Here is a 24,269-nt window from a genome sequence, read left to right as displayed (position 1 = left end):
TTTTGTGACTCCTCATGATCATGAACCTCTAAAGACACATAACTAAGAAAAATATAGTTAGATAAATAAACATTGGGTTGCCTCCCAACAAGCGCTTCTTTAATGTCAATAGCTTGACAGTGGGCTCTCATGGAGCCTCACAGATGTGCAGAGCTTTGTTGAGACTCTCCAACACCAAACTTAGAGTTTGGATATGGGAGTTCAACACCAAACTTAGAGTTTGGTTGTGGCCTCCCAACACCAAACTTGGAGTTTGACTGTGGGGGCTCTGGTTGACTCTGCTTGGAGAGAAGCTTTTTCTGCTTCCTCTCCATGGTTGCAGAGGGAGATCCTTGAGTTTGAAACACAAGGGAGTTCTCATTCCATTGAAGGAATATTTCACCTCTGTCAACATCAATCACAGCTCTTGCTGTGGCCAGGAAAGGTCTTCCTAGGATGATGGATTCATCCTCTTCCTTTCCAGTATCCAGGACTATGAAATCAGCAGGGATGTAAAGGCCTTCAACCTTTACTAACACGTCCTCTACTTGTCCATAAGCCTGTTTTCTTGAGCTATCTGCCATCTCTAATGAGATTTTAGCAGCTTGCACCCCATAGATTCCCAGTTTCTCTATTACAGAGAGGGGCATGAGGTTTATTCCTGAACCAAGGTCACACAGAGCCTTAAAGATCATGGTGCCTATGGTACAGGGTATTATGAACTTTCCAGGATCCTGTCTCTTCTGAGGCAATGTCAGTTGATCCAGATCACTTAGTTCATTGATGAACAAGGGAGGTTCAACTTCCCAAGCATCAATGCCAAATAATTTGGCATTCAGCTTCATGATTGCACCAAGAAACTTGGCTGTTTGCTCTTCAGTGACATCCTCATTCTCTTCAGAAGAGGGATACTCATCAGAGCTCATGAAGGGCATAAGGAGGTTCAATGGGATCTCTATGGTCTCTAGATGAGCCTCAGAGTCCTTTGGTTCCTCAGAGGGAAGCTCCTTATTGACCACTGGACGTCCCAGGAGGTCTTCCTCCTTGGGATTCACGTCCTCTCCTTTCCTCACAGGTTCGGCCATGGCACTTATGTCAATGGCCTTGCACTCTCCTTTTGGGTTCTCTTCTGTATTGCTTGGGAGAGTACTAGGAGGGATTTCAGTGATCCTTTTACTCAGCTGGCCCACTTGTGCTTCCAGATTTCTAATGGAAGACCTTGTTTCATTCATGAAACTTACAGTGGCTTTAGATAGATCAGAGACTAGATTTGCTAAATTAGAAGCATTTTGTTCAGAGTTCTCTGTCTGTTGCTGAGTTGATGATGGAAAAGGCTTGCTATTGCTAAACCTGTTTCTTCCACCATTATTAAAGCCTTGCTGGGGCTTTTGATCCTTCCATGAGAAATTTGGATGATTTCTCCATGTTGAGTTATAGGTGTTTCCATAAGGTTCACCTAAGTAATTCACCTCTGCTATTGCAGGGTTCTCAGGATCATAAGCTTCTTCTTCAGAAGATGCCTCTTGAGTACTGTTGGATGCAGCTTGCATTCCATGCAGACTCTGAGAAATCATATTGACTTGCTGAGTCAATATTTTATTCTGAGCCAATATGGCATTCAGAGTATCAACCTCAAGAACTCCCTTCTTCATAGGCGTCCCATTACTCACAGGATTCCTTTCAGAAGTGTATATGAACTGGTTATTAGCAACCATGTCAATGAGTTCTTGAGCTTCTGCAGGCGTTTTCTTTAGGTGAATGGATCCACCTGCAGAAGTATCCAATGACATCTTTGATAACTCAGATAAACCATCATAGAATATATCCAGGATGGTCCATTCTGAAAGCATGTCAGAAGGACACTTTTTGGTCAACTGTTTGTATCTTTCCCAAGCTTCATAGAGGGATTCACCTTCTTTCTGTCTGAAGGTTTGAACATCAGCTCTAAGCTTGCTCAGGTTTTAAGGAGGAAAGTACTTGGCTAAGAAAGCCGTGACCAGCTTATCCCAAGAGTTCAGGCTGTCTTTGGGTTGAGAATCCAACCATAATCTAGCTCTGTCTCTTACAGCAAAAGGGAAAAGCATGAGCCTGTAGACTTCAGGATCTACTCCATTAGTCTTAACAGTATCACATATCTGCAAGAATTCAGTTAAGAACTGAAAGGGATCTTCAGATGGAAGTCCATGAAACTTGCAGTTCTGCTGCATCAGAGAAACAAATTGAGGTTTCAGCTCAAAGTTGTTTGCTCCAATGGCAGGAATGGAGATGCTTCTTCCATGTAAATTGGAATTAGGTGCAGTGAATTCACCAAGCATCTTCCTTATATTATTATTATTTTCGGCTGCCATCTCCTTTTCCTGTTCGAAAATTTCTGAAAGGTTATCTCTGGATTGTTGTATTTTAGCTTCTCTTAATTTTTTCTTCAGAGTCCTTTCAAGTTCTGGATCTACTTTAACAAGAATATTCTTGTCCTTGCTCCTGCTCATATGACAAAGAAGATGGCACAGAAAAAATAGTAATAATAATATGGATCCTTTATACCACAATATGGGGATCCTTGTGTTAGTAGAAGAAAAGAAGGGAAGAAAATCTGAACTCAGAGAGAGAGGGGGTTCGGATTTTTGGAGAGTTGAAGGAAAGATGTTAGTATATCAATAAACAAATAGAAGAAGATGAGAGGGGGAAGTGAATTTTCGAAAACAATTTTTGAAAATAGTTTTTGAAAAAGGTTAGTATTTTTTTCGAATTTTTTTTTAAATAAAAAATAAAAATAATTAGTTAATAAAAAAGAAATTTTTGAAAAAAGGGGGAGATATTTTCGAAAATTAGAAAGAGAGAATTAGTTAGGTGGTTTTGAAAAAGTTAAGAAACAAACAAAAAGTTAGTTAGTTAGTTGAAACAAATTTTGAAAAGATAAGTAGTTAGGAGGTTAGGAAAGATATTTTGAAAAGATATTTTTGAAAAAGATAAGATAAGAAGATATTTTTGAAAAGATATAATTGAAATTAGTTTTGAAAAAGATTTGATTTTTAAAATCTCAATTAATGACTTGATTCACAAGGAATCACAAGATATGATTCTAGAACTTAAAGTTTGAATCTTTCTTAACAAGCAAGTAACAAACTTCAAATTTTTGAATCAAAACATTAATTGATTATGTTATTTTCGAAAATTTGATATAAAAATAAGAAAAAGATTTTTGAAAAATATTTTTTTGGAATTTTCGAAAATAACCAAGAATTTTGAAAAAGATTTGATTTTTGAAAAAGATTTTGAAAAAGATAAGATTTTCAAATTGAAAATTTGATTTGACTCATGAGAAACAATTTGATTTTAAAAATTTTTGAAAAAGTCAATCCAAATTTTCGAATTTGATGAGCGAAAAAGGGAAAGATATTTTTTTGATTTTTGAATTTTTATGATGAGAGAGAAAAACACAAAAAAGATGCAATGCATGAAATTTTTAGATCAAAACATGTGATGCATGCAAGAATGCTATGAATGTCAAGATGAACACCAAGAACACTATGAATTTCATGATGAACATCAAGAACATAATTTTGAAAAATTTTTAATGCAAATAAAACATGCAAGACACCAAACTTAGAATTCTTTAATGTTTAGACACTAAGAATTCAAGAATGCATATGATAAACATGGAAAGACACAAAACAAAAAATCATCAAGATCAAACAAGAAGACTTACCAAGAACAACTTGAAGATCATGAAGAACACTATGAATGCATGATATTTTCGAAAAATGCAAAATGCATATGCAAGTGACACCAAACTTATGATATGACTCAAGACTCAAACAAGAAACATGAAATATTTTTGATTTTTGTGATTTTCTAAATTTTTTTTGGATTTTTATTTTATATTTTTCGAAAAATTATTTTGAAAAAGAAAAATAAGGATTCCAAAATTTTTAATATGAATTCCAGGAATCTTATGCTCTAAAGCTCCAATCAAAGGGTCAGGCATGGCTTAATAGCCAGCCAAGCTTTAGCATATAATTACATGGACTGGAGTGATTAGTTGAATACCAATCCCAAAGCAGTTTGGGTATGGCTTTACAGCCAGATAGGATTCAACATGTTTCATGAAACACTAGAATTCATTCTTAAAAATCTTGAAGCCATAGAATAATTTATTTTTTGAAAACATTATTTTTATTATTTTATTTTATTTTATTTTATTTTTTCTTCGAAAACAAAAGAAAAATTTTTGAAAGCTTTTTGAAAAATTTTTGAAAACAAAACAAAAAGAAAATTACCTAATCTGAGCAACAAGATGAACCGTCAGTTGTCCAAACACGAACAATCCCCGGCAACGGCGCCAAAAACTTGGTGCACGAAATTGTGATGTCCAGGCTCAAACTATTCCTGGCACGTGAGCAACTTGGTACGCGTAATCGTGATTACACATTCATAAATTGTCACAACTTCGATACAACTAACCAGCAAGTGCACTGGGTCGTCCAAGTAATACCTCACGTGAGTAAGGGTCGAATCCCACGGAGATTGTTGGTATGAAGCAAGCTATGGTCACCTTGCAAATCTCAGTCAGGCGGATATAAAACAGTTATGTGGTTTTCGAATATTAATTAATAAGATAGGGATAGAAATACTTATGTAAATCATTGGTAGGAATTTCAGATAAGCGAATGGAGATGCTTTTCGTTCCTCTGAACCTCTGCTTTCCTGCTATCTTCATCCAATCAGTCTTACTCCTTTCCATGGCTGGCTTTATGTGATACATCACCACTGTCAATGGCTACTTTCGGTCATCTCTCGGGAAAATGATCCAATGCCCTGTCACGGGACGGCTAATCGTCTGGAGGCATCACCCTTGTCAATGGCTTCATCTTATCCTCTCAGTGAATAATATGCTCACGCACCCTGTCATGGCACGGCTATTCATCTGTCGGTTCTCGATCATGCTGGAATAGGATTTACTATCCTTTTGCGTCTGTTACTAACGCCCTGCAATCGCGAGTTAGGAGCTCGTCACAGTCATTCAATCATTGAATCCTACTCGGAATACCACAGACAAGGTTTAGACCTTCCGGATTCTCTTGAATGCCGCCATCATTCTAGCTTACGCCACGAAGATTCCGGTTAGGAGATCTAAGAGATACTCATTCTAGCTTATTTCATGTAGAACAGAAGTGTTTGTCAGGCACGCGTTCATAAGGGAGAAGGATGATGAGCGTCACACATAAGCATCACCTTCATCACGTTCTTGGGTGCGAATGGATATCTTAGAAGCGAAATAAGAAGAATTGAATAGAAAACAGTAGTACTTTGCATTAATCTTTGAGGAACAGCAGAGCTCCACACCTTAATCTATGGCGTGTAGAAACTCTACCGTTGAAAATACATAAGTGAAGGTCCAGGCATGGCCGAGAGACCAGCCCCTCTGATCTAAGAACTAGGCGTCCAAAAATGGTCTAATACAATAGTAAGAGGTCCTATTTATAATAAACTAGCTACTAGGGTTTACATGAGTAAGTATTTGATGTATAAATCCACTTCCAGGGCCCACTTGGTGTGTGTTTGGGCTGAGCTTAAGTGTTGCACGTGCAGAGGCCATTTGTGGAGTTGAACGCCAGTTTTTGTGCCAGTTTGGGCGTTCAACTCTGGTTTTGGATCCTTTTCTGGCACTGGACGCCAGATTTGGGTAGAAAGCTGGCGTTGAACGCCAGTTTACGTCGTCAATTCTTGGCCAAAGTATGGACTATTATATATTGCTGGAAAGCCCTGGATGTTTACTTTCCAACGCAATTGGAAGCGCGCCATTTTGAGTTCTATAGCTCCAGAAAATCCACTTTGAGTGCAGGGAGGTCAGAATCCAACAGCATCAGCAATCCTTTTTCAACCTCTGAATCTGATTTCTGCTCAAGTCCCTCAATTTCAGCCAGAAAATACCTGAAATCACAGAAAAACACACAAACTCATAGTAAAGTCCAGAAATGTGAATTTAACACAAAATCTATTAAAAACATCTCTAAAAGTAACTAGATCCTACTAAAAACATACTAAGAACAATGTCAAAAAGCATATAAATTATCCGCTCATCAAAGGACAAGAGAGAAGAGAAGAGAAGAAAAGAGAAAGAGAGAGAAGGAGTAGTCGCCGGCGGTGGACTGGCGACAGCCAGGACTGGCAGGGCTGGGCAGAGAAGAGGGAGAGAGCGCAGCTATGAAGAAGAAAAGGAAAAGAGAAAGCTGCCTCACAGCAGGGTAGGCTGCCCTGATATTGCCCAGAACGCGTCCTGTGCGGACACACAGGGGCCTGTGCGGATGCACAGAGATGAAAATTTGGAAGGGTGCGAACGCACACAGTGTGCGATCGCTGCGGCCAGAGGGGTTGCAAAATAACGTGCGGACGCACGAAGACGTGCGGCCGCACAGAGAGTTTTTTTTTTTTTACATTGAGGATGACAGCTCGTGTGTGTGTGCACACAGGTCCGTGCACACGCACAGAGGTTGGGAATGGGGGAGGTTGTGCCCACGCACAAGCTGTTCCCTCGCTGCCACCAGAGGGGCTATCAAGTTGCGTGCGGATGCACACGTCTGTGCGGCCGCTGATAAACCCCATTTGTAGGGTTTATCTTGTACTTAATTTAGGGGATTTTATGACCTTTTACCCATATTTATTCAATGAAATAGCATGGTTTCATGATTGTCTCCTAATTTGTGCATAAGTGTGAAAACATGCTTTTTATGCCGTTAATTGTTTAATCTTGATTTACCTTTGATTCTATTAGATGCCATGATATGTTTGTTAAGTGATTTCTGATTTAGGAGGCAAAGATTGGATCAAGGGAATGAAGGAAAGGCTTGTAAAAATGGAGAACTCATGAAGAAATGAAGGAATCGCAAAAGCTGTCAAGCCGACCTCTTTGCACTTAATCGACCATAACTTGAGCTACAGAGGTTCAAATAATGCAGTTCTAGTTGCGTTGGAAAGCTAACATCCATGGCTTTGAAATGATATAAGATTTACTATAGTTGCATTGCAGATACGGGCGCGCACGCGCATGGTACGCATACACGCCGATTTGCATGTGATTCAATAAATGCAAATTTGTGGCTAGCGAATTCTAAAGCCTTGTGGGCCCAATCCAACTCATTTCTGATGCTATTTAAGCCAAGGATTAAAGATGAATTGAGATACTTTACATACTTTTGATCATTCATTTAGTTTAGGTTAGTTTTAGAGAGAGAAATTCTCACTTCTCTCTAGAATTATGATTAGGTTTTAGATCTAGATCTAGTTCTTCTTCTCTTTTCTAATTTTACTTTTCCTTCCTTAATTGTTCTCTTGTAGTTGTAGAATTCTTCTTCTCTTATAATTCATTTGTATTGTTAGTTGTAATTTATGAACTTTCTTTTGTAGATCTACATTTCTTCTTCAATGCAATTGGTAAGTTCTTTGTTGTTTCATGATTGTCTTCCTTTTCTATTGTTGATCTCTTGCTATTCTAGTTAGATCTCTTTTTAATTCTTGCAACTCATGTTGTTTACTTTTATTGCCTTCTATGTGTTTGTTAAAATGCTTCTTTTAGTTATGATTTTACTTTTCTATTGTTTTGCCTGTTCTATTGTTAATCTCTTACTTTTGTAGTTGTAGATTCCTTTAATTCTTGCAATTTACTATGCTTTTCTTTTGTGACTTCCAAGTGTTTGATGAAATGCTTGGTTGGATTTTAGAGTAGATTTTAGTGCTCTTGGCTTGGGAAGGTAACTTAGGAACTCTTGAGTTACTAATGTCCAAGTGATTGACGATTGGGAGCCATTAACTCTAGATCTCACTAATTGAATTGGTGGAGAACTAGGACTTATGGACTTCGATTGACATAGCTCATTTGACTTTCCTTTATTAGTTAGAGGATGACTTAATGGGGTTGATCCTTGCCAATTCTCATGTTGTGGTTAGTGATTAGGATAGAGATCCTTGACCATCAAACTTTGCCAAGGCCTTTTTAGCTATTAGTTTAATTCATTGCCATTTACATTTCATGTCTCTTATCAAAAACCCCAAACATAACTCATAACCAATAACAAGACACTTTATTGCAATTCCTAGGGAGAACGACCCGAGGTTCAATATTTCGGTTTATAAATTTAGGGGTTTGTTTTATTGAAAAACAAAAATTTTTGTATGAAAGGATTAATGTTGGTTTAGAAACTATATTGCAACGAAAATTCATTTGTGAATTCTAAACCACACAAAAGTCCTCTCATCAAAATGGCATCGTTGCCAGGGAATTGCAATGGTGTTATGTTATTAGTTATTGTATATATGTGAATATTGTAAATAGCTTGATTTTTTAATTTCTTGTTAGTTTTTGCTAGTTTTAGGATTTTGTTTCATTATTTCTTATTAGTTTTTGTTCTTATTTTCTCTTTTCATTATGAATTCTCACTTTGGCTTTGAGTTTGGTTCTAACTATGTTGTAGGATATGAGGGCTTCACTGAGGATGTGTATCAAGGATGGGATAATCAAAGGTGGGAGGAGCCATATGTATATGATCAATCCTCTGGGCAACAACCTCCACCAATTCACTATGAAGAAGAGCCATTCTATGAAGCATACCAATCCAATGGCTATGGTGAATCTCCTTGTGACTTTCAAGAACCACCACCATATGCCTATGAGCCATATCCTCAACATGAACCTTAACCATACTCACAAGCCTCCTTCCACCAAACACCTTCATATGACCCTAATCCATATCCACCATACCAACCTCCTTTTGAACCATATGAGCCATACATGGAACCACCATTCCAAGATTACTACTCCCAAGAACCACCTCAATAAACACCACTACTTTACCAAGAAGAACCACCTCCCTATTATGAACCCTTTCTCCAAGACAATGAACCCTCTTATCCATCCCAATCCTCAATGGATGAAATCCCTTGCCTTATACTTCAAGGGCAAGGAGAAATGCAAAGGGAGACACTAGAATTTGTGACTACCTTGACCAAGGTAGTAAGAATTTTAGCCTCCCAATGCTTGAGCACTCAAAGCACTCCCATGGTTACATGTGGAGAATCAATTGAAGAGCAAAGCATGAAGGAGAGATTGGAAACTCCGGTAGAGAAGGAGGAAGGCTACTTTGTGTTAGAACAATTGGAGGAGCCTATGATCATTGAAGAAAAGGAAGAAGTGGTTGAAGACTTAGGAGATGCGGAACCTCCTTGGGAACCTAGAGTTGAAGAGAGCCTCTCCAAGAAGATTGAATTTGATGTTGATGAGGAAAGTGCACAACCTCCAAAACAATTTTTGAATGAAGACTTGGAAGGAATGGAACAAAAATTGAGTTCCCTTGGTGATGAAGATCATCCACCCAACCTTCTTGGTGGTGAACCCTTTGAATTTGATGAACCTTCTCCCAATGAGATAGAAAGTAACGTGGAGGTAGATTTTTCTCAACCTCCCATTTATGATTTGAGTGACAGAGAAGAGTTAGATGAAATTGAGGAACAAATTATTGAAGTTGAAGAAGTTTATGAAGAGGTGGAGATTGACAAGGAAGAACACAAGGGAGTAGACTTACAAGCACATTGGAGACACCTCTCTTCAAGCCATCACCATCCATTCTTCCATTCAAGTGGGTAAATTCCTTATACTTGAGCTTTATTATCCCCCTTGAATATGGTTTGCTTGAAATAGATGGTCAACTTAGATATATTTGTGGCTTTAAGAGCAAAAGGGAGATGGTTAGTGGTTGGCAAGGTAAATCAAAGTTCATAATGGTTGCATGCCTAAAGCTTAATAGCAAGGGTTGGTGTAGAACTAGATTGCTTGGGTCAAAGATGATGTTTGGTCACTTGAATGAGAATTCCAAAACTATGGCACCCACATGGATCAATGATAGTCAACTTCAAGACGGGTGTGAAAATAAAGTGTGGGATCCCGGATTACAAGAAGAGGATCAACTTTGGGAGCCCCAAGCTTGTGAAGAACTCCATCAACACTTGGCTCAATCCATGAGAAATCTCGGGGCACAATGGAAAACCAAGCATTGGTGGGAGTTCCAAGATGAATTCAAGCACAAGCCACCTTGAGAGGAGCTCCCCATAACTCCAACTTAAGGACAATAAACAAAAGTTCTAGGTGGGAGACACCCCACCGTGGTAAAATCTTTCATTTTTCACTTTTGTACATATTGATAGAATTAGTTAAATTCATGTTTTGATTAGTTTGTTGAGCTTATTTGGTAGTTTAATATGTTAAATAAGGTTTTATGGTGTTTTGGTAGCTGTTTGGAGGTTTAGAATGCTTCGATTGGTGCAAAAACATGGAAAAAAATTTTTGAAAAAATAAATAGAGCACCATCCGAGCGTACGCGCACTACGCGCGTACGCGTGCATCAAGCATTTTCACCTATCCATGCAAACGCGCCATGTACGCGTATGCGTGGATTGAGAAATTCCACCCCAAGCCAAAAACCCGAGAGTTGTGCGAACGTTGTGCTCGCATTGTGCCTTTCGCACAAACCAACTCGCGCGTACGCTCACATGACGCGTACACGCCACTCTTGAAATAAGCCATCGACGCAGACGTGCCATGTACGCATACGCGTCGCGTCCATTGCATCACCATTCGCGCGCACGTGCCATGCCCGCGTACGCGTGGATGTCCTTCCTTCAACACATCTCTTTTCTTCCCCTCTTTCCATTTCTTTCCTTCTCCTTTCTTCTTCCCTTCTCCTACCCTTCATCCAACACTCCCAAACACCATTGATAACCATTTATTTTAGTTAGTTAGTTAGTTAGTTAGTTAGTTGATTAGTTAGTTAGTTTAATTTTCATTTTTTTCTCCTTTTCATTGTAAGTGTTGGATTGTTATTCTTGTTTACCATTAATTGCTGCTGAGTATTAAAAAAGGATGTTATCTTAGCATCATTATGTTTATAATCTTTGTTGGATTCTATTGTTGAGGTTATATTTTGCTACTTGATTTTGAGTTTTTCATGCTTACCTTTTAAGAATACCAAGTGATGCGAATTGCCTTCGAGCTTGTAACTCTTCTTGAATTGCATGATTTGGCCACCATGTAATTTCAATCCTTTCCCTTGATTTGGCAATTTCTTGATATTGGATGTTGAGCATTTATCTTAATGCATTGTGCTTCATGATCATATGCATCCATAGGTTTATAGCTTGAATGCTCTCATGCTTCTTTAATGCTTGTTTTACCTTACAAGTTTACTTAAAGTATCTCAAGCACACTAGGATTAGTGAAGTACATGCTTCTTTAGTGACATAGCTTTTATGCTAATGTGTGTTCTAAACCACGCGCAAGTTAGAATTCACACACTTATTTGTCATTAATGTCACACTAATTCACTCACTTAATTCTAGTGATTAGTACCTCATTCCAACAATGCATGCTTCCTTGCTTTTGTTTTCCCATCTTATGGTGTTATGTTTTTGTTTTTCATGAATGATGCACCGCAAGCAAAAATGGAAGCGCAAAGAATACGCAGCAACCGGTTGACCTACCAGCTGAAGGTAGCAACCCGGAGAGTCGCCGTACCCCCTTGCTCATCTTTGGATGAACCGAGGACGGTGCAAACTTTTAAGTGTGGGGAGGTCGTCCGACCGATCGGCGATTTTGGGTGACCAATTTCTAATTCCAACACCTTTGCATTTCATTTTTAGGTTTTTAGGATTTTTGTTGCATTTTCTTAATTTTTCATATATATACATAATAAGCTTAGTCAAAATAATGAGGTTCTTCAAGATTTCTATTTATAGGGCACCAATTGATTTGAGTGAAAAACTTTTCCTAGGACTTGCTTGAATTATATATATATTGTGGAACATGATTTTTGAGCTAAGAACACAAGCTTGTGAGATTTGAGCCTAATGGTGTGGTTACATCTTATAACCATTTATTTTTCTTCTTGTGTGCATTATTCTCTTTCTATAATTTTAATCTTTGATTTGTTTGATTCTCTATGTCCATTATTTTGTGTAGACATGCATTTAAATGATTGAGGCTATCATTTCAAATAACTCACTTACCCAAATAGCCTACCTTTCATCTTCCATTGTTAGCCAATTTGAGCCTATGATTAACCCACTTGTTCTAAATTTTAGCACATTACAAGCCTTTAAGCGAAAAATAATAAATGTCCTTTATTTGGATCTTTGATTAGCTTAGGCTAGTAGTGAGTGTGAGTATCATTCAAGTGTGGGAAATTTGGGACATTGGGTGAATAAAAGGGTAGTTTTGTATTTTCGTTGTAAATATTGGGAATTAGGTGCATGCTCATGTAGTAATCAAATGTTAGACCTTATGCATTGATGTTCTTGTATATAGAAAGAAAAAAATAAGAAAAACAAAAGAAAAAAAAAGAAAAAAAAAAGAAAAAAATAATATGGAAAAGAAAAGAAAAAATATAGAAAAAGGAAGAAATAAAAAGGGGACAAAATGCCCCAAAGCAAAGCTCAATAAGGATCAATGCATAAGTGTTGTGAAATGAAAATAAAATGCATGAGTATGTTAAAAAATGAAAAAATGGGTAGTTAGGTTAGTTTTGAAGTTGTATAGGATGTCATAGGTTAGGTGGGAAGTCTAAGCTTATCAAAGATTCCATTTTCAAGCTTACTTGACCAAATATGCATCCTACCTTGACCCTAGCCCCATTACAACCTAAAGAAAAGACCTCATGATACTTGTATGCATGCATGAAATATATGTTGATTGTTAGATGAAAAACAGATCTTGGAAAGCATGATTAGGGGAGAATTGAGTGAATCAACCCTAAACACTTGAGCGAATAGAGTGCAAACACATTTGGTAAGGGTTTGATTGCTCAATTACATGTTTTCCACCTATGATCATCACTCCTCATGCAAGTTTGTAAAAATATTTAATAGCTCAATTCAATTGTGGTTTGGCATGGTTGTTAATACCCTTAGCCCTTCTGCATATATGTATTCTTGGGAAGTGATTTATTTTGACCAAGCAATTGCATTCATATAGATAGTTGCATATAGGTAGTTTGCATTTAGATTTGCTTACATTGAATAAATGTTGATACCCTTTGTTTCTCTCTTGGTTTAAGCATGAAGACATGCTTGGTTTAAGTGTGGGGAAGTTGATAAACCCCATTTGTAGGGTTTATCTTGTACTTAATTTAGGGGATTTTATGACCTTTTACCCACATTTATTCAATGAAATAGCATGGTTTCATGATTGTCTCCTAATTTGTGCTTAAGTGTGAAAACATGCTTTTTAGGCCCTTAATTGTTTAATGTTGATTTATCTTTGATTCCATTAGATGCCATGATATGTTTGTTAAGTGATTTCAGATTTAGGAGGCAAAGATTGGATCAAGGGAATGAAGGAAAGGCATGTAAAAATGGAGAACTCATGAAGAAATGAAGGAATCGCAAAAGCTGTCAAGCCGATCTCTTCACACTTAATCGACCATAACTTGAGCTACAAAGGTCCAAATGATGTGGTTCTAGTTGCGTTAAAAAGCTAACATCCGGGACTTCGAAATGATATAGATTTTCCATAGTTGCATCGCGGATAGAGGCACGCACGCACACGGTACGCGTATGCACCGATTTGCATGTGATTCATTAAATGCAAATTTGTGGCCAGCAAATTTTAAAGCCTTGTGGGCCCAATCCAACTGATTTTTGATGCTATTTAAGCCAAGGATTAAAGGGGAATTGATATATTTTACATACTTTTGATCATTAGTTTAGTTTAGGTTAGTTTTAGGGAGAGAAGCTCTCACTTCTCTCTAGTTCTTCCTTAATTATTCTTCTTCTCTCTTTAGTTTAGTTTTAGATCTAGATCTAGTTCTTCTTCTCTCTTCTAATTTTCCTTTTCCTTCTTTAATTGTTCTCTTGTAGTTGTAGAATTCTTCTTCTCTTATAAATCATTTGTATTGTTAGTTGTAGTTTATGAACTTTCTTTTGTAGATCTACATTTCTTCTTCAATGCAATTGGTAAGGTCTTTGTTGTTTCATGATTGTCTTCCTTTTCTATTGTTGATTTCTTGCTATTCTAGTTAGATCTCTCTTTAATTCTTGCAATTCATATTGTTTACTTTTATTGCCTTCTATGTGTTTGTTAAAATGATTCTTTTAGTTATGAGTTTACTTTTCTATCGTTTTGCCCTTTCTATTGTTAATCTCTTACTTTTGTAGTTGTAGATTCCTTTAATTCTTGTAATTTAATATGCTTTTTTTTTGTGACTTCCAAGTGTTTGATGAAATGCTTAGTTGGATTTTAGAGTAAATTTTAGTGCTCTTGGCTTGGGAAGGTAACTTAGGAACTCTTGAGTTACTAATGTCCAAGTGATTGACGATTGGGAGCCATTAACTCTAGATCTCACTAATTGAATTGGTGGAGAACTAGGACTTATGGACTTCGATTGACATAGCTCATTTGACTTTCCTTTATTAGTTAGAGGATGACTTAATGGGGTTGATCCTTGCCAATTCTCATGTTGTGGTTAGTGATTAGGATAGAGATCCTTGACCATCAAACCATGCCAAGGCCTTTTTAGCTATTAGTTTAATTCATTGCCATTTACATTTCATGTCTCTTATCAAAAACCCCAAACATAACTCATAACCAATAACAAGACACTTTATTACAATTCCTAGGGAGAAGGACCCGAGGTTCAATACTTTGGTTTATAAATTTAGGGGTTTGTTTTAGTGACAAACAAAAATTTTTGTATGAAAGGATTAATGTTGGTTTAGAAACTATATTGTAACGAAAATTCATTTGTGAATTCTAAACCACACAAAAGTCCTCTCATCAGCCGCACAGATGGAGCATGAAAGGGAGTGCGTGCGGACGCACGCGAATAAGCGCTCGCTCAGGGTAAGGAAAACTGGCAGCGCACAAGCACAGGCTGTGCTGGCGCTGCGACCAGAGGTCAAAGCAAAGCTCGTGCAGACGTACAGGCTGGTGCATCAACACGGATGGCGAAAAATTCAGGATTGTGTGGATGCACAGGTGGGTGCGAACGCACAGGTGTCCTATTTCATAAAAATTTTTCCGCTTCAAAACTAAGGTTCCTACCCTTAGCATATCAACATACCAACCCCAAACCATTCAAATAAGCACAAATTCACAGTCCACAAGAAATACAACTTGAACAACTCAAAATTCATCAAATCAAACCTAAACTAACCAATGTATCACAAAAAGGCAAATAAGGAAAAAGACTATAAACAAGAGATAGAGTTGGAGTAATGTCACCATGATGGGGTGTCTCCCACCAAGTAATTTGGTTTAGAGTCCTAAGTTGGACTTGCAAGGCTTCATTGGTCACTTGGGAGGTTTACCAAGGAGGAAGATCTCCAACTCCTTGGCATTTTTGGGTTGAGTGTGGTGAGTATGATCCCTTGAACTTGATCTCTTGGCAACATCCTCTTCTTTTTGCTCCTTTCCATCCTCAATGACTTGCTCTTCAATTACGTCGCAGCCAAAAATAGAATACGCTTCAAGAACGGGCTTGTTGGACTCCTCCAAGGTGAACTTGACTAACTTGCCATCCACCTCAAAAGAATAGACTCCCGAATTTGCATCTAGCTTGAAACGGGATGTCTTTAAGAATGGCCTTCGAAGGAGTATGGATGATGGTTTGTTTGAGTCAATGGAAGGTGACTCCAATATGTGAAAATCAACTAGAAAGAGCAATCCTTGAATATTGACTAGGACATTTTCGGCAATCCCAACAATGGACACAATACTCTTGTCAGCTAGCACAAACCTCGCCCCGGACCTCTTTAGGGGTGACAAATTCAATCTTTCATAAATGGGGAGTGGCATAATGCTCACGCACGCCCCCAGATCACACATACAGTCCATGAATTTTATCCCACCAATCAAACAAGTGACTAAACATGGGCCGGGATCATTGCATTTTTCAGGGAGTAAGGAGGAGATAGAATCATCTACCGGCCATGTGTTGAGGTTGCCAAGCTTTTCTTTGTAAGTGCAAACATCTTTAAGGAACTTGGCATATCTTGGAACTTGTTGAATTGCTTGGAAGAGAGGGACGGTGACTTCAACCTTCTTGAAAACTTCCACCATAGCGGGGTCAAGCTCTTCTTGTTTCTTGGCCTTCTTGGCTAAAGTTGGGAATGGGATGGGCAAAGGCTCTTCAAGCAAAGTCTTTCTCTTTGGCTCCTTGACCTTGGGTGGCTCTTCCTTGCTTTTATCAACACCTTCATCCTCATCCCTCATCACCTCCACTTCATCTCCCACATCTTCATTATTTGTCTCCTCAGTCAACTTTGTAGGTATAGCAACATTCTTATCCAATTTAGTGCCGCTCCTAAGGGTAATGGCATTGATGCTACCCATAGGGTTGGAAGGGCAAACTACTTGAGGTTGAAGCTTGTTGGGTGTTTTGTGCGGGTTGAGGAAGGAGAGTCAAACGGAAGAGGGCATCGGCTATTGTAGCCATATATGCTTCTTGTTTCTTGTGGAACTCTCGTTGTTCTTGCATGAAGGTGTGAATTGTGTCATTCATGTGAGGTTGGTTGGAGGGAAAGGCTTGGTTAACTTGAGGAGGGCTAGGCCAACTATGTGGGTGTTGGTACTTTCCTTGAGGTTGAGATTGTGGGGGTTGTTGGTATTGTTGTTGGTATGGTTGTTGGTTTTGTGGTTGACCTTGGGGTTGTTGATAGTAGTAAACTTGGGCATTTTGGTTGGGATGATCTTGAGGAGTTTGGTTCCACCTTTGGTTTGAGTTATCCCTCCACCCTTAGTTTCGATTTCCTCCATGTTGGTTTGATCCTTGGTTGTAATTTGGTTTTTGTGGGTAAGAGTTAGTTACCGCCAATGTAGTGTCCTCTTGGAGCTGAGGACACTCATCGGTGTAATGAGTGTTACACGCACAAATACCACATACCCTTGGTGATCCTTCGATCCTTTGAGGTTGAGGTGGAGCACTTATCAAAGCTTGAGGAATTTGTTGCCCTTGGGTGAGTTGTCGCAATATAATTGTCATTTCACCAAGGGTCTTGGTCAAAATAGCATCTCCAGAGGGAGAAACTTCATTCACAGCTTTTGGTTGTGGGATCCTCGCCCTTGAGTGTTGAGTGGAGTCCGCCAAGTCTAATATAGCTTCCCATGCTTCCGCAGCGGTCTTGTTCTTGGTTAATGAACCTCCACTCGCGGCATCTAGGAGAAGCTTGTCTTAGTGATGCATTCCTTGATAGAAATAACTAATAAGAACCAACTCGTCAATCCGATGGTGATGACAAGCCTCTAGCAACTTCTTGAATCTCTCCCAATACTCATACAAAGTCTCCCCATCCCATTGCACAATGCAAGAAATCTCTCTTCGCAACTTGTCTATTTTCTGGGGAGGGTAGAACTTTTCCAAAAACTCTTCACGCAACAAGTCCCAGTTGGATCTAACTTCACCTGTCTGAGTATAAAACCACTCATTCGCTTTTCCCTCCAAAGAGAAAGGAAAGGCGAAGACCAACATTGCAGCTTCATCGGCCCCATGTCTTCTTGCGGTTGCACAAGCAACTTGGAAATCCTTGAGATGCTTCAAGGGATCCTCTCCAGGTAGTCCATTTTACTTGGGGAGCAAGTTTATCATGCCAGAATTGAGCTCAAAATTTGGGTCTAAGGCCGGATACAAGATTTGAAGTGGTTGTAAGTTAAGATCAGGAGCTCCGGCCTCCTTCAAGGTGATTCTTCTAGGTGGGTCCGCCATGTCGGTGTCACCTGAGTCACTCAAAGAGAATTTAGTACTCCCCACAGATGAATACAGAGTCTCCTCGTTGATTGGAGAACGATGGTCATGGATGGTTGGTGATAGTGAATGAGAGTGCTCCTCAAGGGAACCCGATTCACTATCCACAAAAGCTAGCCGACGCCGAGCTTGCCTTAAACGAGTTAAAGTTCTTTAAATTTTCGGATCAAAAGTGGCCAAGCTTGGGTCTGGAAGCGACCGTGTCATTCAACTGAGGAGGCAATAAAACCATGCAATTATGAAGGGCAAAACAAAAATAGACAAGTAAACAAGAACCAACTTAACAATCAAAGACTACTAAAGTTAACTAAAGAGAAATGTGGTATCTACAATTAGAGCCAAGTAGCAAACCAAAATCAAGTATTCACAATATTCACATATTTACAACAACCAAAATAGTAGCACTCATTGCACTTAAAGTGAACTCCCCGGCAAAGGCGCCAACATTTTGATGAGGGGAGATTTAATTCGCATGTGGGTTAGGAACTCGGTTATCCAGAGAAAACGAAATTAACGTTGCAAGTATAGTCCCAACCTGACGAATTGACCCCTCGGATTAAAATTGAAAATTCACAAGAGATGTCACAAGCAAGATCAAATTAAAAACCGAGAGTATTAGACTCCCGAGTCGTCTCCCTAGGAGCACTTTAGAACAATGAGTGTGCAATTCCAGTTGTAGTGATCAATGGGTTGTGAATGAAGCAATGAACATATAAAGCAATAAAAGAACATGCAAAATTGTAATGATTGAACTAATTAAGAAATTAAAGAACCGACTATGTAATATAAACAAGTAAAGTATTAAAGAAATCAACATATAAAGGTATGAAAGATTGAAAGCATAAAAAAGAGTCTTGGCTTGGATTAGTCTGACTTGATCAACCCTCACATCGGAAAGTAAGTTAAATGAGCGTAAGTGTCCTTAACCCACAAATCCTAACTTGTTTGCTAATTACCTTAGCAAAAAATTAGCGTTAGTAGGAACAAGAACAATTAACAACCCAAGAATTGAAACTAAATATTGGACATTCCAACTCTAGAAACCCAATTGCTCACTTTACCCATGCCAAGAACAAAAAATTTAGCTTAAAACCATGTTTGATATTTTGTCAAACACTTGGTAGGCAAAAAGCTTAAACATGAGGAAAATGAGTAAAGACTTGAAACTAAAAGCAACAATTGATCTCAGTCAACAAGAATAACACAAGAAAGCATGTAATCAACACCCAACATCAAATTCATCAACAAGAAATTGAAATTGCAAGAGAAAAGCAAAATTGAACTATAACTTGAATTAGAAGAAAGAGTAATGACAATGTTACTATAAAGAGTAATAACAAGGAAATACTTACAATGAAAGCTTGCAAAATCCAAGATAAAAAATGGAAATGGCACTTGAATGTAAAAAAACCCTAATATAAACCCTAATGGAGATGATGAAAAACTTAGAGAAAAAACCAAACTAAAGCTTCCTACTACTACTCCTAAACTATACTAAAATGATATGGTATGTTATGCCTCCATTTCTCCCTCCAATATGAGCTAGAAGACTTTAGAAATGGGCCTCCAAAGCCCCGAAATTGCGAGGCACGTGCTATTTTAATGAAGTCATGTGTGGACACCTATGCGGATGCACAGACGCGCTCGATGCAATCCACGCACTCTCCTTGGGTGGCTGTGCATACGCACAGGTAGCTGTGCGCACGCACACGTCTCTGAGCTCACTCCTTTGATTTCTCTTGATTTCTCCACTTTGCATGCTCTTCTTCCATTTTCTCTAATCCATTCCTACCTTATATACCTGAAAGCACTCACTAACAACATCAAGGCATCGAATGGAAGGCAAATAGAATAAAATAGATTCAATTAAGTATAAAAGAGTATATTTTCATGATCAAGCACAATTTGGGGGGGGGGGTGATCAAAAGCATGCTATTCAAAAGAATAAGTGTGAGTTTATGTGATGAAAATTCATTCAATTCTAACAAAAAATCATCATCAAATATGGATTCATTACTGACGCGTACGTGTGACATGCGCTACCTGCAGAAATCGCAGAAAACCCTGGGGGCAATTTTAGGCTGAGTTTGGACCTAGTTTTCGGCCCAAAAATGCAGACTAAAGCCAGGAAACAATCAGAGACTCAGACACAACTTCACAACATTCATTCACATAGTTTTAGCTTTTAGATGTAGTTTTCTAGAGAGAGAGGCTCTCTCTTCTCTCTGGGTTTTAGGTTTATTTCTTCTCAATTCTAAGTTCAATGTTCCTTTAATTTAGTTTCTCTTCTACTTTTATTTATTCTAGCATTTTAGTTTATTTATTTTCTCAATTTAGTTTATGAAATCCATGTTAGATTTGATTTCTTTATTTAATGCAATTTGGGGTATTTCATATTTATGATTTTAATTTAGCTTTTTACATTCTTAGCTTGAATTGAGTAATTAGAGACTCTGGAGTTATCAAACTCCTTTGTTGATTGATAATTGGAAGTTGCTGGTTGATTTGGCTCCCTCTAAAGCTAGTCTTTCCTCAGGAGTTGACTAGGACTTGAGGAATCAAATTGATTAGCCCACTTGACTTTCCTTTATTTAGTAAGGGGTTAACTAAGTGGGAGCAATGAATAATTCTCATCACAATTAATAAGGATAACTAGGATAGGACGCCTAATTCTCATACCTTGCCAGGAGCCTTTCTTAGTTATTAATTTTCTTTCTTGTTATTTTATTTTCTTGTTCCTTATTTCAAAAACCCAAAAATATACTATCTCATAACCAATAATAACTACACATCCCTGCAATTCATTGAGAGACGACGAGAGGTTTAAATACTTCAGTTATTAATTTTATTGGTTTTGCTTCAGTGACAACCAAATTTTTGTATGTAAGGATTCTTTGTTGGTATATAAACTATATTTGAAACGAGAATTCATTTGTGAAATTCTTTACTGGCAAAAATTCGTTCGTCAATAGTCTTACCACAGACCTTACATCTCAACGCAGGCGGGACGAACCACTGCCCTTACGCCGCCGCCGCTACCTAAACAGGTGGGATCCAACCACCGTCCCTACCGGGCGCATAGCGTTTCGTAATCTACAACTATTCCTCCTTTACTCACCACGTGGCCTAAGAACTTTACTTCCTCCTTCGAGAACTCACACTTTGACAACTTAGCATACAACTTCCGCTCCTTTAAGATTTGCAACATAATCCTCAAGTGTTCCTCATGCTCCTTTGCCATCTTAGAGTATACCAAGATGTCATCTATGAAAACCACCACGAATTTATCTAAAAAGGGATGAAACACTCTGTTCATGTAATCCATGAAAACAGCAGGTGCATTCGTTAACCCAAAGGACATTACCGCAAACTCGTAGTATTCATAGCGTGTCCTAAACGCAATCTTAGGGATATCATCCTCCTTCACTCTTATCTGATGGTAACCGAATCTCAAATCGATCTTGGAAAACACTCCAACTCCTTGCAATTGATCCATCAAGTCATCTATTCTTGGCAGCGGGTACTTGTTCTTCACAGTCACTTTATTCAACTGTTGGTAATCTACACACAGTCGCATTCCTGGATCTTTCTTCTCCACCAATAAAACTGGCGCTTCCCACGGTGATACACTCGATCGAATGAACCTCTTGCTCAGAAGCTCTTCCAACTAAGTCTTTAACTCTGCCAGCTCTATCGGAGCCATTCTATACGGTGCAATCAACACTGGTCCAATTTTCGGCACCAATACAATTGTAAATTCAATTTCCCTTTGAGGTGGAAATTCAGGGATATCTTTCGGGAACACCTCAGGAAAATCTCTAACCACCGGTATCAGATCTAAGTTCTGGGCATCACCCAATGCATTAGCAGCCAACAGAATATAACCCTGACACTCCTTCCCACTATAGTGCACCATTACAGAGTTCAAGTAATATCCCGTAGCTACCACTGCTCCATTTTCTCTTTCCGGCATAAACCGAATTGACCGCTCAAAGCAATCCAACAAAACCCGATTCTTCGACAACCAATCAAGCCCCAAAATAATTTCCAATCCAATAATTGGCAAACAGATAAAATCATGCACAAAGTCTCTACCCTCAAGCTTGAAACCTACTTGCTTACACCCTGACCTAGTCATAACTGTTTGATGCGGAGTATGTACATGCAGATCAAATGGTAACTCTGACACTTTCAAGCCTAATTCCTCAACTTTAGCAAATGAATAAAACAAATACGAAGCTCCAGTATCATATACCTCTCATCAACGGATCCACCTTGGAAGCGTCCTTGGCATTCACAGCAAAGACTCGCCCCTGGTGGTGACCTTGACCCGCACTTTGGTTCTTCCCACCTATGCAATCCCTCGAAAAATGACCAGGCAAGTCACAGTTGAAGCACCCACCTATACCAATCTTGCAAGAGTCATATGGATGAAAACATCCACAACGATCACAAGCTAAATCCGAAGAACTCTTACTCTGATTTCCTCTCCCTTTGCCACGCTGAATCTGATCGTGGGTGTTCTTTCAAAAGCCTCTAGGATATCCTCCTCTCTTGAAGCTTTGCCCTCTAGGATGAAAATACTTGCTACGCCCCCAAGTAGATCTCCCTCCATGAGTTTCCTTGGACGAAGCTACCGTCTTGGTATACTCTTCCACCACTCTCGCCTTATTCACCAAGTCAAAGAAGACACGGATCTCCATAGGCAGCACAGCAGTCATAATGCTATCCTTTAAACCCCTCTGGTACTTAATGCACTTCCAGCTCTCGTAAGTCTCCGAGGCACCTTGACATACCCTAGAAAATCTATAGAGCTCCTCAAACTTGTTGGTGTATTCTGCCACAGATAGGGAACCTTGCTTCAGCTCCATTAGTTCCATCTCCTTTGCTTCCCTTGCAGACTCAGGGAAGTATTTCTTGTAGAAGGTCGTTTGGAACACCTCTCATGGAATGTCAGCGTTCTGAAGTTGTAGCAAGCGACACTCTGCTTGCCTCCAGGGCTGGGCCTCTCCCGCTAGCTGATAAGCGGCAAACTCGACATATTGATTGATGGGAACATCGTGTGCCTGTAAAGCACACTCCATAGCCTGGAACCAGTGGTCCGCTTCAGTAGGATTAGTGGATCCTTGAAAAGTTGGCGGATGAACCTTGAGAAACGTCGCCAAGGTCATCAGAACACCACCCGTGTTATTGTCGTTTCCCTCAGCATTGTCATTGGCATTCCCTTCTCTTTTCCTACTGCCATTTCCGTTTCTGGCCGGTTGGCCTAGTGTCTGCACAGCTTCCAGAGTCGTAGCAGTATTAGCCTCCATGGTATTCGCTAAGTTAGCCATGGCTACCATGAATTCGGCATGGTTGTCAGCTGGTTGCTCATTCCTACTTTCTCGTGTACGTGTTCGACCTCGTCCGCGAGTGGCCATGTAGGGTTCCTGTCTACACCAAACAATTGATATCATGGTGATCAGTCTCAATATCAAAAGCCTAGTGCTTCAATTATCCCAAACAGGAACTCACAAATAAGCATGCTATGCAATATCAAGCAGACAACCTAATAGCATTAAAGAAAAGACACACAGAGTATGCACTGAAGCACAATCGGTCCATCCCTCAGGCTCACGAGAACGAACCACTCTGATACTACTAAATGTAACACCCTAATTAGCCTAAGCTTTACCTCACGTTGTAAAGTGAAGGTTAACCAGAGATTACGATAGTTCTAAGCTCAAATAAAATTTTGAGAAACAGGGCGTGTGCGGCCGTACAGGGGTGTGTGTGTGTGCACGCCCAAGAAGATTTTAAAAGTGTGTGTGCGCACAGGGGTGTGTGTACACACAGATATTAAAAATTATAAAGTCTGTTCACTCGCACAGGGTGTGCTAGCGCCCACAACAGACTCTGCTTCCCGACTTATGCATGCGCACAGGTCGCAATTCTCCTTTGATGTGTGCGCGCACCAGCTATGCTAGCGCTGCAACCAGTAGACACTTCCCTTCCTGTGCATGCGAACATGTGTGTGCATCCGCACAGAATAAGATTTTCCCAGGGTTGTGCGCACGCACAAGGCTGTGCGTGCACACAGATCAAAAATCATAAAATTCTGTAACTTTGCAGAATTTTAGATTTTTAACACCAACTTTGAATGACCATAACTCCCTCTACGAAATTCCGATTTTCACAAACTTTATATCAATTAAAAGGATTTTCAAAGATCTTTAATTTTAGATAAGTTTCATCAAAATTTGAAAACCCAGGCAAAACTTATGATCGAACAAAATTTACCAAAATTCCCTTTTTCCCCAAATTTCACATATACTCAAATTTAGCAATTCATCAAGCCACATCCAACTAGATCAATACCAAACCCCCATTTACAACACAATTTACCTTCTAGGGTTGCCAATCACCATTCTCAATCATCAACATCAATTATATGACTCTAAATCAATCCTTCACCAATACATTCACCAATCATTACCTCATCTTTATCAATTCACATAATCAACCCCATTC

At 39.1% G+C, this 24,269-nt stretch overlaps 1 non-coding gene across 1 annotated transcript; it reads left to right on the top strand.

The window, feature by feature from the left end:
* Nucleotides 1-1,823: 1,823 nt before the first annotated feature.
* On the top strand, nucleotides 1,824-1,931 carry LOC112767648 (small nucleolar RNA R71). The gene has a single exon (XR_003185090.1). It is a non-coding gene; the product is annotated as a small nucleolar RNA R71 (small nucleolar RNA).
* The last annotated feature ends 22,338 nt before the right edge of the window (nucleotides 1,932-24,269 follow it).

Source organism: Arachis hypogaea, chromosome 17, assembly GCF_003086295.3.
Source record: "Arachis hypogaea cultivar Tifrunner chromosome 17, arahy.Tifrunner.gnm2.J5K5, whole genome shotgun sequence".
NCBI classification, from domain to species: domain Eukaryota; kingdom Viridiplantae; phylum Streptophyta; class Magnoliopsida; order Fabales; family Fabaceae; genus Arachis; species Arachis hypogaea.
Note: the sequence above shows the minus strand (reverse complement) of the source record. Positions and strands in the feature narration are given on the sequence as shown.